This window comes from Perna viridis, chromosome 2 (assembly GCF_037379345.1).
Source record: "Perna viridis isolate PV_CMFRI_1.1 ecotype Kerala chromosome 2, ASM3737934v1, whole genome shotgun sequence".
NCBI lineage: Eukaryota > Metazoa > Mollusca > Bivalvia > Mytilida > Mytilidae > Perna > Perna viridis.
This window is the reverse complement of record NC_142446.1, coordinates 24,726,668-24,738,589: the sequence shown is the minus strand read 5'-3', so window position 1 is coordinate 24,738,589 and position 11,922 is coordinate 24,726,668. Positions and strand designations below refer to the sequence as shown.

The 11,922-nt window shown below is 33.9% G+C and overlaps 1 pseudogene; it reads right to left on the bottom strand.

Moving 5' to 3' along the window:
- Positions 1–3,216: 3,216 nt before the first annotated feature.
- Positions 3,217–6,090, bottom strand: LOC148624195 (uncharacterized; annotated as a pseudogene).
- Between the last annotated feature and the right edge of the window lie 5,832 nt (positions 6,091–11,922).

Below are 11,922 nucleotides of genomic sequence, written 5' to 3'. Positions count from 1 at the left end.
ATGGCATGTGAGGTTAGCAGACTTGCAGTGCAGTACTGGTCACCGGAAGTGAAGTGTCTATAAATAGCATGGGAAATCCCATTGTTTTCACAAGATAGGGGTATATTTAGAAATCATTATGGAGATTACGCTTCACATCACAAGAAGCAAAATGCACCTATAAAATGTACAGAAATGTTTTTCCTTTCAGAAACTGTTTAAATTTTTTAAATAAGATGAGAACTTTTTTCACAGCACTATGAGGAACAGGGGTAATTTCTGCGTAGGACTATTTTTGCCTACGTTCCAAATGCTCATTGGTTGAATCGGTGGTCTGTAACCTAAAACCATGTGCACGTGGTTACACACAAGTTTCACAGCCCTGTTTAACCATGTAATACATTCAGAAACAGACTTACCTAATAACAGAATAAATTAAATCCAATTAACAATGATTATTCCATCAGGAAGTGTCTAAATACTTCGAAATGAAAGAATTGGTAAAAGAAAGTGGTTGACATTTGTTTACACTTATGCCATTTGGACTTTTTTGGCGGGAAAATTGGTAAACAAATAGAATGGGGATTCCCAAAATCTAATTAAAGAACTGCTATTCAGATATCAAGATAATTACACAGGGACACAGTTAATGGTCCATGGTACAAAATGTTGTTTGACAGAATGTTATCACTTGAGAAAAAGAATCAAGTTTGTTAAAAATTTTAAAAAAAATTATATTGTATTAGATAAATTAGCCCATAAAGGACAAAGGTGAACATGTTTTAAAATCATTGACTATATGAGATTAGTAATATAAAGTCTTTTGATAGAAGTAAAATACCTGTTTCTGGAGTAGTACTTCTTTATTTTATGCATATGAAAGTGACAGAATAGAGCAAAAAACCTGCTTTATACATGCATCAAGAGTTAATCTTGGGTACATGTATGTCATGAATGGAGAGATTTTTTTGATGAATTTACAAAGCAAATTTTTAGAATTTTCAATTAAATAAGGTGTCTGAGTCACTAATATGAAACTAATATTTACATTTTCTACATTGATTTAAGACCGTATAGGTAAATTGGAAGTGCTCGCACTCATATTCTTTGCAAAAAATGGCATTTTAAAGAATTTTGACCGAAATATATAGGTAACAGTCACCCATTTAATGCTAAAGCTGTCAATTTTAACACTTTTTAGAATGATGTGTGAGCCTAATGTTATTTTCACTCAAAAGTACTTTCACTCAAAATCTATTTTGTCAATCTTGATATTCGTGAGAATTACCAAACATATGAAAGTTATCGGTTCCCTTGTTTACACTTAGAACGGAAACACAGACCTTTAATTTTATAATTAAATGATTTAATTTAATTACAGGTATATGACAGAATGTTAAAAAATATACATGTAAACAATGATATTTTTTGAACGATGAGCGACTTGGCCTTGTGCGACAAATATTGGAAAATGAACCACGATCGAGTGATCGATGATCACGACGAGCTCTATATAATTTGAAATTCAATGTAAATTTTGAAATGAAGTTTTTTTTTTCTTGGTCGGATTTAATTTGCTAATTTACGTTAGTCACACAGTTTCCATTATTAATTACGAACTTCTAGTTCAAAATTACATCACACAGATATAGTGTCAGAAGCTGTCCATGGGTATGATAGTTTGTAACAGCTTATCGTATTTCTTTGTCACGACCCACGACAGTTTCTGTAAGGATCTGTCAGGGAATAGGGCAACATGTGTCCTGACCCAGGACAGCCTATGTCAGAATCTGTCAAGATTTCTGTTCTACTGTCGTAGAACAGTTTTCATGACAGATTCTGACAGAATTTAAGAGAGGTTAAAAGTGATCGCAACTGTACAGTTGAAGATGCCAATTTCACATAAGTTTGAGCAATTTAAGTTTGAGCAATTAATTTAATAAATTTGAGACTCCTTTAGAATCTTAAAATGAGACATTTTCTAATATCATCTGGTGCAGCTAGTACAATACTTTTGTCCAATAGAAACTCGGAAAATTCTCTTTCCAGGGCACTAACTTTTTTACAATATGGGGTGTCCTCTATCAAATTATCCAAAGCTCTGATGCGTTCCTCGCATATCAAATCCGGGGCTCCCTCAACCGGCTAAAACACAGCCACAAGAATGACAAAACTTTTCATCCTCGTCGTTAGGGTAAGTGCAAGCTGGACATGGAGAGGCTGGTTTCCAAATTATAGAAACTCCATATGACATCAAAAATTAGAAAAACAAACTTCGCTGCAAAAAAGTTATAACTTAAACCAACCCATCGAAAGTAAATTTTGATGGACCTAATATAATAGAATCGTCTGCTGTAAGACCTAACACAAAAGAATCCTTCACAAAACAAAAAAAAAACAAAAAAAAAACCGAGTGTTGGCCACCATGGCGGGATAGGTGATAACTCGGGAAAAACAAAAGTACATTTCGGTTTCTGCTCAACAAGAAAGCTTAGAACAGGAGGTATCAGGCCAAAAGGTGGGAAAACATAGGCATTTGAACCATCAGGCGTGAAGCGTCTCAGAAAGAGTAATCAAGGGAACCAAGGTTATAGCGGAAATCAAAAGAATGTAATCCAGGGACAAAGACCAGCAATGGGAAACAGACATACACAACAAAGAACATAAAGTTACTAAAATAATACATACAAAGTCGCAAAAGTAAGTGAGCAACTCGGACTCCACTAAAAGTAATAGACCAATGCATGTCAAAGAAGCAGAGGCGGTTAAGAACACCCATTAGAACCATTCCATCATCACCAATCTTAGCACTGGAGTTCAGGGCCATAAGATCTACAGAATGTGGTCCGAATCTTCTCTGAACCAACTATTAAGCTTTTGGACTCAAAGTGCTATCCTTAAAAGTCAACACTAGACGGGTAGTCAGCTAAGTTGCATTGTGAAGGGACATACATCATATGTAGATCAATATTATTAGATTTACAAATTTTAAAAATTTGTTTAAAGACTTCATTAAGATCAAAACATCTTCCTCCACAGTTCTCCAAAGAAGCGATCATCACCTGATTATCAATGAACACATCAACCCTGTGATTTTCAAATTTGTCCGACATAGAGATGGGTGTTCTTAACCGCCTCTGCTTCTTTGACATGCATTGTTCTATTATCCCCGATTCAAAGAAATCACTTTAAACTTGCTTATCGTATACCACTGCTCCCCACTTATAAAGTGACGCATCAGTCGCAATGTTCACTTGCAAAGCCCTCCCAGCTATCTAAAATTTCCCAGTGCAAAGGTTTATCCTGCCTCCAAGGAACAAAACCCTTCCAGCTATCTACCATTTCCCAGTGCAAAGGTTTCTCATGCCTCCAAGGAACAAAACTCTTGAAGCTATCTAAAAATGATCAGTGACCTGTTTCCGCTTTTAAACGCCCATCAACACACACGGGTCGACTGTTTTAGCTGCCCTACCAATGGCCAAATTAGCCTTTCAAGTATAAAGTCTTGCCGCAGGGACGGCCAACATGAAAGATATGCATTTTCCTACAAACCATTACAGCGTTTTTAAAGAAACAAACTTCTGCGACCAAACAAAAACTATCTTAGAAGAACAAAATCATTTCTTTGTATGCCAGTGGATTCTGTAAAACAAAAGCCTGTTTGCTTCCTGATAAGAAAACGGAGTATTTGTTAACACTAGGCACGGCTCAAAAACTGATTCCCTAGACCGATGTAATAACCTAAAGAACCGACGTACATGTACGATGTACAAACTTTTTAGCGCTTTTGACCTGCCATCAAGACTAGAAAGGGTGGCAAATTCTGCAATCACCCGATTGTCAATATACTGTTGACTTGTCACACGTAGCCTCCTACAGTGACCAATATAGCAAGACTGATCGAATGGTAAATATAGACACTCGTTTTAAAGTTGAAAGCAATTATGTTGAAGAATAGAAACCAACCTCCAAATTGTACTCCAAAATTCTTTCTCGACTCCTGGTCTAGCTAAGCATGGTCGTACCCTGCCCTGTCATATATATAAGTAAGATAACATCTTTAGGTACTTATCTAAGATCCTTAAGTGTATCCAACATGAAGGGCCTGTTAACTATGCAAAGGGTAAGAAATCTCCCATCGTGGCAAAGCCTTGGCTTTGAAGGTTCAATGGTCAGGGATAGAACTAAATGAGGGGGTCGAATTTACCAACTTTACCCCAAACAGATATTGATCCATTTCTCAATCTATTTAACCGGGTAGTTTTTATGAAATCAATATAATTATTACAAATGGAAGAATTCGGAAAGTATTCTTGTGATAGGACAGTGGTTAGACATTCTTGATTAAATAATGTTAGTCTTTGAGAAAGGGAGGAGTGTGCATGGACATTTTGAGATTTTGATATTTTCTTATGTGAACTTTTGATTAAATTAATATGTATAAGGGGTAAAATAACTATACAAAACATGAGAACAGGTACAAAATAACTCTCAATACATAATGAAATTCCAATGCGGACAACAGATAACAAAACAAATATTAACCACATACTTGTACAAATCAAAAAGGTGTTACATGTACACATGACATATCCATATACATAAACAACCATTAAGATGACAAAGGTGCATGAGGAAAATGGTAGTTGTACAGGTTCATTTACAATTAAGAGGGTAATTTCAATAAATAAATGACAAATTAAAAGGGAGGAAATAAACATAATGAATCAATCATAACATAGACATGAACAGGGGGTTTGACTAATACATAGTTGTTTTACATAATAGTTAGTATATATAGGGAGATAGGGAACTTAGAAAAGAGGACTAAGAAGGAACTTAATAAAGAGAGAACTTAAGAGATTTAAGTTCAAGAGGGTTCGCCCTCAAGAATGGAGGCTTCTGACTCTTTCTCTCCTCTTATTGTTTGTACGTTGCTGTTATATTGTGATTGCTGAATAATAAAAGAACCAGTCGTACGTCTGCTTATTGATCACGGCCATGAAAGGTAACAGGAACAGATCTTCACTCTGTTATATTCTTTTGGGAGAGGGGGCTGTCTGAATTGTAAAATTTTCCTTTACTCTCAAAACGTTTGAATAATTTAATCACATTTACACCATTTTCTAACCAAACTAATATTTCATTTCCAGGATCAACTGTCTCTCATTCATCTAAATGTTTATGCAAATTTCCAGCTTGAAAACTTTCTGGGTCACGAAATGGTAAATTTTCAAAATCAAAATCAGGACCAGAGGCTACATTTTCAGATGTTGCAAGTTTGAATGGTGGTTTGAGAGGATCTCTGTAATTTTCCAGATTTTCCTTTATTTTATCATGAACACTGCCCAAGGATTAAATAAAAATTGATTTTTGTCTCTCAAACAGGAATCGTTGGATTAAACCTGAATCTTTTAGCAGAATCTTTCCACAAGAGAAAAGAAATGATAGCCAATTACAGAGAGAAAGACTTCAAACCTTCATTCCGCATGACTCAAGCCACTAAAGGATTATACCCTTTTTGGAATCTAAATAGAAAAAATTGTCAAAATATAAAAAAAATACAAAAAATTAAGAGGCATGCAAAATGTAAATGTCAGACTACTCTTTCTTCAAATTATGATAATTATTTACATAATGCGCAGTATCTTTAATATACCAAAACAGGCACCACGCGATGATCGTTGATAAGATCGGCGCATAAAGTGCATTACGTTGGTCAATCACGTTAACTGCCCGACTTTCCCTTGCCTCCGGCTTAGGCGCTACTTTAGATCTCATATAGTACTTTTTTTTATTGTTTCCCGTTCTGCTATAGTTGCTGAGATTTTCTCATCCTCGTTGACCCAAGCAACTTTAGGCAAAGATTACACACGCCGGTTTGTCTTCAAACTGTCGACATGCCTGAAGTGCTCTACTATAGTACTCGGTGTCACTGAGGCCAGCTTTTACGACACGGTGAATAAGGACCTCTAAACTAGCTAACAAAACAATTGGGGCTATTAACTTAGGTCTACCGGCTAAAATCCTTACGTTCTTAAGAGCATTCTCGACACTTTCTGCATTTTGGTACTGCTTCAAGCAATCCAAATGTTTCTCAAATTTATGCATCCTGTCCTCCAAAGTTTTGCTTGCACATCAATAAACAGAACTTGCAGAATTAGTAGGATTAGACGTGCTACCACCCACAGTTTGCAAACCAAAAGGGCCTGCTGTAAAATACAACTGTAAATTACCATTAATATGAAGCCGTAAGGCCTATAAAAGGGAAAGAAAAGAATTGAAAAAAAATAAAAAGAAAAAGGTATTAATTTTCTAAATTAAAATATGCAAACCCTAGCTAGTGTACAATGTATTAAATCGTGTTCGATTTCCGTCGCATTTATGCTCAATATATATATATATATTCCTAGATGCGAATTAAAATAATTAGCCTACAGCTAAATACAAAACAGTCTGTTCTAATCCCGGGAGCTGAAGGCAAAGAAGGGAAGACAATTTACAAAATTGGTAACAAAAATATTAATAACTTAAAAAGATAATCAAACTTGACCGGATAACACTAAGACAAAATCAATGTTTAAATATAAATAAAACAGCTACTCGAGTTTAAGTCAGATCGTACATAATGCCAAAGATATATACGACTTACAAAATAATTCAAAATATAACAATTCGGAAATTATCCGTAGAATAAAAAAAACAAAAAACAACATAAAATAAATCACTAGATAAACAAAAACTGAGACAAACACTTTATAAAATATTTAAAAATAACACTTCGAAACATTATGCGTATCTAATTTATCCACAAAACAAAAATGATATGAAAATAAAATATCTAACAAAATTGAAAATGTTACCCGGCTCAACGATTACAATGTCCCGGAACAATATCTACACAAGGCCTTGACAGGCAGAAAAAACTACCGCGACGAGAACAATAGAAATAGCGCTCTCGTTTAATTGAGGGGGAAAAGTGAATCGTGTTGTTTAGTGCCGTTAATAAGACAGAAAAGTTAACATTTTTTATTCAGATTACAAATATTATTCGTAAACAATAAATTATCGAAAAATGTGTGAAATAATAGTAAGATAAAGCCTAGACTTTTATTTGAAATGTTTTTGAGTGGGGGTACGTTGAATAAATCAAAGTACTGAAGTACTGAGTCAATGAAGCCTTCATAGTATGCTCTGTTTCTTAATGCACAATCACATTTCTAATAATAAAAAAGGATTGTAATATTTTAAACTAGAGAAAGTAATATTTTTACCATTCTTTCTATTAGAAGAAAATGTTTTTCAAAGACCGTTTATTAGCTGAGCAGCCATGGCTTCTTGAGTTGACAAAACGAAAGGGGGAAAATGACCCACAACCTTTTCTTACTTTTCACACACACAGATTTGACATACACATTTAAAAATATACATGTTAATTCACCCTTCCATTTTTTTTTATATCACTTCACTACAAAGCTTTTGATTTTACTTATCATAGAACTGAAGAAAATATTTATTCGGCTCCAAGCTCTCCCTTAGTCATACATGGACAAAGACTCTCTAGTTAAACCACTGTTGAATCCAATGTTCCTGTGTCAAAGCATGTAAATTTGCCATTTTCATTTTCTTTCAAAATGAATTATGACCATACAAACAGACCAAAGCATCAACATAGTAGTTCACCCAAAACCAAGGTTCTTTCACCTCTACTACATAAGAGTTACCAAAGTCTTAAAATGGAGCAGTCCTGAGAGACGCAAAAAGGGTATTCAAGACTGTGATAGAAACAATCTGTATTTTCATGCCATTCAAACAACTTGTATCTCCCAGTACTAATGAACCCCATATATTTGTTTAATGGCTAAATCAGATAACTAGCAAGTCCCATCCCTATTAAATGCAATGATGTCAAAATATTCTAAATAAACAGAAATTGAAAACTTTTGGTTATTAACATTTTTACTATCTATTCTAAACTTAGACAAAAAACAAGTACGTTACACAGTTTTCAACATGTGTTGTTAATTGTAAATATGTGTATTATTAAGACAAACAATGATATGAATACATCAATTGAAACTATGTTTTTGTACTGTTTACAAGTAAACAAGTCTTATCTTTCAAAAAAAAGATAGCAAACGCAGTAGAATTTATTCTTTTTACTTATAATTTTCTACATCTCATTCTGGTTTAGCTGTTGTTGCATAATTATAAACTGATTCAAAAAGTTCAAAACTTAAGTTTTAAACTTTAAAAACCAAGGTCATTTCCTCAGTTAGTCATTTGTACTTGATGATTCAAGGTAGTATTTGGGTCAGTGATATAAACAGCCTGTAGGTGACTATGTAATGTTTTGCAATAGTACTCTCAGAATGCTTGTTGGCATACAAATGTTTGCCTGAATATGTATACATGTACATATAATATGCTATTAGTGTAGAATTAACTGAAATTTTAATTATGGCCCAGGCACTAAAAGAGGCAGTCACCATAAAGTGATTACTGTCTGTCCGTCCATCTATTACAAATTGTGTCTGGGCTATACCTTTTTCATCTTTCTATGTAGGCTTTTGATACATAGTATTTTGCATGTGGGTACATTACCTTAAGATGATGTGTCACATTCCATGGATAGTGGTTTATGGTCAAATTCCTGTTTTTCATTGACAAACTATTGTCAAAGCTGTAACTTGTTTGTCTTTTGATTTTGGTTTTTGATATTTGGCATGTGGGTTGATCACCGAAATCAATTTCATACATGTACAAATGCATACATGTATATGGCTTAGTGCCCTCGGCAGGACCACAGAGATGGATTCCATCTCAATGATTTCTTGTTCTCAATACAATGAAATACAATATACATGGGGATGTGCATTTTGAAATATGCACCTTTTTGTTCATAGAAACATTTTTTGGGGCTTGAAATGCCATGTAGGTGTCTTAACGTTTCTGTCTGTCAATCAGTTTTGTGGCTAAGTGCAATATTTCAGAGATTATTTGACTTCATACATGTACATGTAAGTTCATGTGTCAAAAATGCTTTGTTAATCTTTCAATCTACGTGTAAAGCCCCCTCCGTCCTGGTTGAATAACAGGGCATAGGGATCCCTACTCAAATGTATTCCAGAGGTTCTAAAACACTTTGAAGGCATTTCCAACATTTAACAGTGCATTAGATACTTACAGAATTCATCAATATATGCTCTTTTTCAGCAGTGCATGATTAATACTTAACTAACCTACTTGTAGTTAATAGGGCATGATTTGCTAGGGGAGAGATTCAGGCTCTTCGAGAGCCTCTTATTATTGATTTCTTGACAAACTTTGGTGGATGACATTAGTAGCTAATGTAAGAACTTAGATGGGATTGATTTAAACCAGTATTAGTCATGGAAGGTCATTTTTCTGAAGGGGGACTAAATAGAAAATTCGGTTGATTTTTAAAGTGTTGACTGGACCGCGCCTTTGCGATTTTTTTCCTTCAAATTTTGGTGAATGATTAATAGCTATAAAAACATGAACATACAATTATGCATTATGAAGGGGAACACAATTTTGGATTCAGTGGTATTAGGATTAAAATATTCTGAAATTCAGATGTTTGGGTGTTTGGTATAGTGATCCAGTGAACAAACTTACTTCTTAAAGTATTGTTCTTGAATTTATATTCAATTATTTGTAGAATAAAGGCTTTTAGATGACCCTATAATTTAAATTAAATCCTATATATTACGCAATCCCCGAAATCTCAATATTTTTGCCTGAAAATGGCCTTTCCCCTTTATTAACCATAACAATTCAATTATACTTGTTGAAAATTAATTTTTTTTTTCTTATCTCTACCCCTCCCCCGATTTTTCTCCCAAACGTAATCGTCATTTTGGTCAGATTTGATGGAAAAAAGTGAAAAAAGCTCAACAGTTGCTCTTTAAATACATGTACCTGAAGTTTCTTTGAAATAGCCTATTTATATGAAACTGCCCTTTAAAATGTCCTGTGTCTTGGTTAGAAGCAAATTGAAAGACCTGTAAATAGGTCAAAATTGCCTGTATGATCTTCATCAATGTATATACATGTAAAATCTTTTAGATTAACAGCACAGTGGCTCTATAATGTAGAAATAAAGTAATTATTTTTAATAAAATTTCTAAAGTATCGGTATATCAACCATTAAATGATTTGCTCCATAACATGCACATATATTTTTGTTCACATACTGCTGAAGCAGTTTATCAGAATTAATGAAACATGGTATTAAAGCAAAATGGGTGTGATATGTACAAAGTGGTTCAAAGTTCTTCTCTTTTTTTATGTATTTATTAAAGCTAAATTTTATTTGTTGTTAATACAACTACTCTAATTGAGGAGAATACACGAGCTTATTTTTTTTCTATTGTTTATTATTAGGTTTTGAATTGAAAATGGAGTTTGATACACATGCAGGGTGGATTCATGAAATAAAGAAAGAGAGAGAAAAATCATACTTATTGATCCAGCTTTCACTACAGCAGAAACATTTTGTCTGTAGCAGTGCTGTAAATCCTGGAATCTGATTATGTTACCGAAAAAAGTGAAAAGAAAAAGGGGAACAGTAGTCTATGAGGACTAATCTCACAGAAGAAGTTTGTAATGGGAAGAAAATAAATTTTGGAACTTGGCAGGCTGAAGATGATTCATATTTTTGTGTAAAAATATCCATGATGTACACAATTTTTATACAACCAAAAATATTGTGGTTGTTTATTGGTATTGCACTGAGTTATCATTGTCCGTTAACACTTGGTTGTTTGCGATAAATTTAGTTGTGGTTGACATATTGATATGAAATTTTGATATGATTTTACTAACCTCTAAAAGAAGGTTTGGCCCCTACCATTTTAGAATAAGGGACCAAAAGGGTAAAAATAGGTGGTTTATATAAAAATGTTTGTTTTGGTCTGAGTTTGACAATACCTTTTTAGCTCATCTGTCCATAGGCCATGTGAACTATTACCATCATGTGGCGTCTGTCGTCGTCGTTGTCCAATTTTTCAAAAATATTCCCCATCTGAAACTAATGAGCGATATAATATGAAACATTGCACATATGTTCCTTAGGGATTCTTGCACGTTTTTATTAAGATTTTTGATACGTCCAATAACATGGCCACCATTACTAAAATAGTAGATATAGGTGTCAGACAGTAGTTTTTTGCACATATCTCCAAAACCGTTAGGTTTAGCCACGTTTTGACACGTTAAAGGTGTTCAGCATGATGTCAAATTGTCATTTTAATCTGTTAAGTCATGTTGGAGTATTGCCTTTTTTCAACGTTTTTTCCTATTTTTAATTTTATTTCTTTCAAAAATCTCCGATGATCACTTGACTACATAAAAAAATGTTCTTGACCAATTGGATCAAACTTGGTTTGAATGTTCCTTCAGGTATCCTGCATAGAGCTGATGTTGGGATATTTGATCCATCAAACAACATGGATACCGTTACTAAAAATAGAATATAGGTGTCAGACCGTAGTTTTTTGTACATTATGGCTCCAAAAAGGGTTTAGTGTAGCCAAATTCTTTCAATTGCTGAAATGATGCTTATTATAAGGCCTACAAAAGTCTCCTTCGATATAAAGTTGTCGGATGACTACTTGTAAGAGTTATGCCCTTGAAAGATGAAAAATGACTTTTTGTTAACTGTTTTCAGCCAATATCTTAAGAAAACTGTAATAGATAGAAAGAAACTTTCAATTGCTGAAATAATCCTAATTTTAAGTATTACCAAAGTCTTTTTATGCTATTGGAAGACAAAATTTATCTAGGTGAGCGATTCAGGCTCCTGGGAGTCTTGTTTATTTTGTTCTTAAATTTAATTCTGGTAAACACATGTATCAAGATCTGATACATTATGGACTGTTTTCTAGTCTAAAGGGTTCAAAGGGCCACACCCGCAAA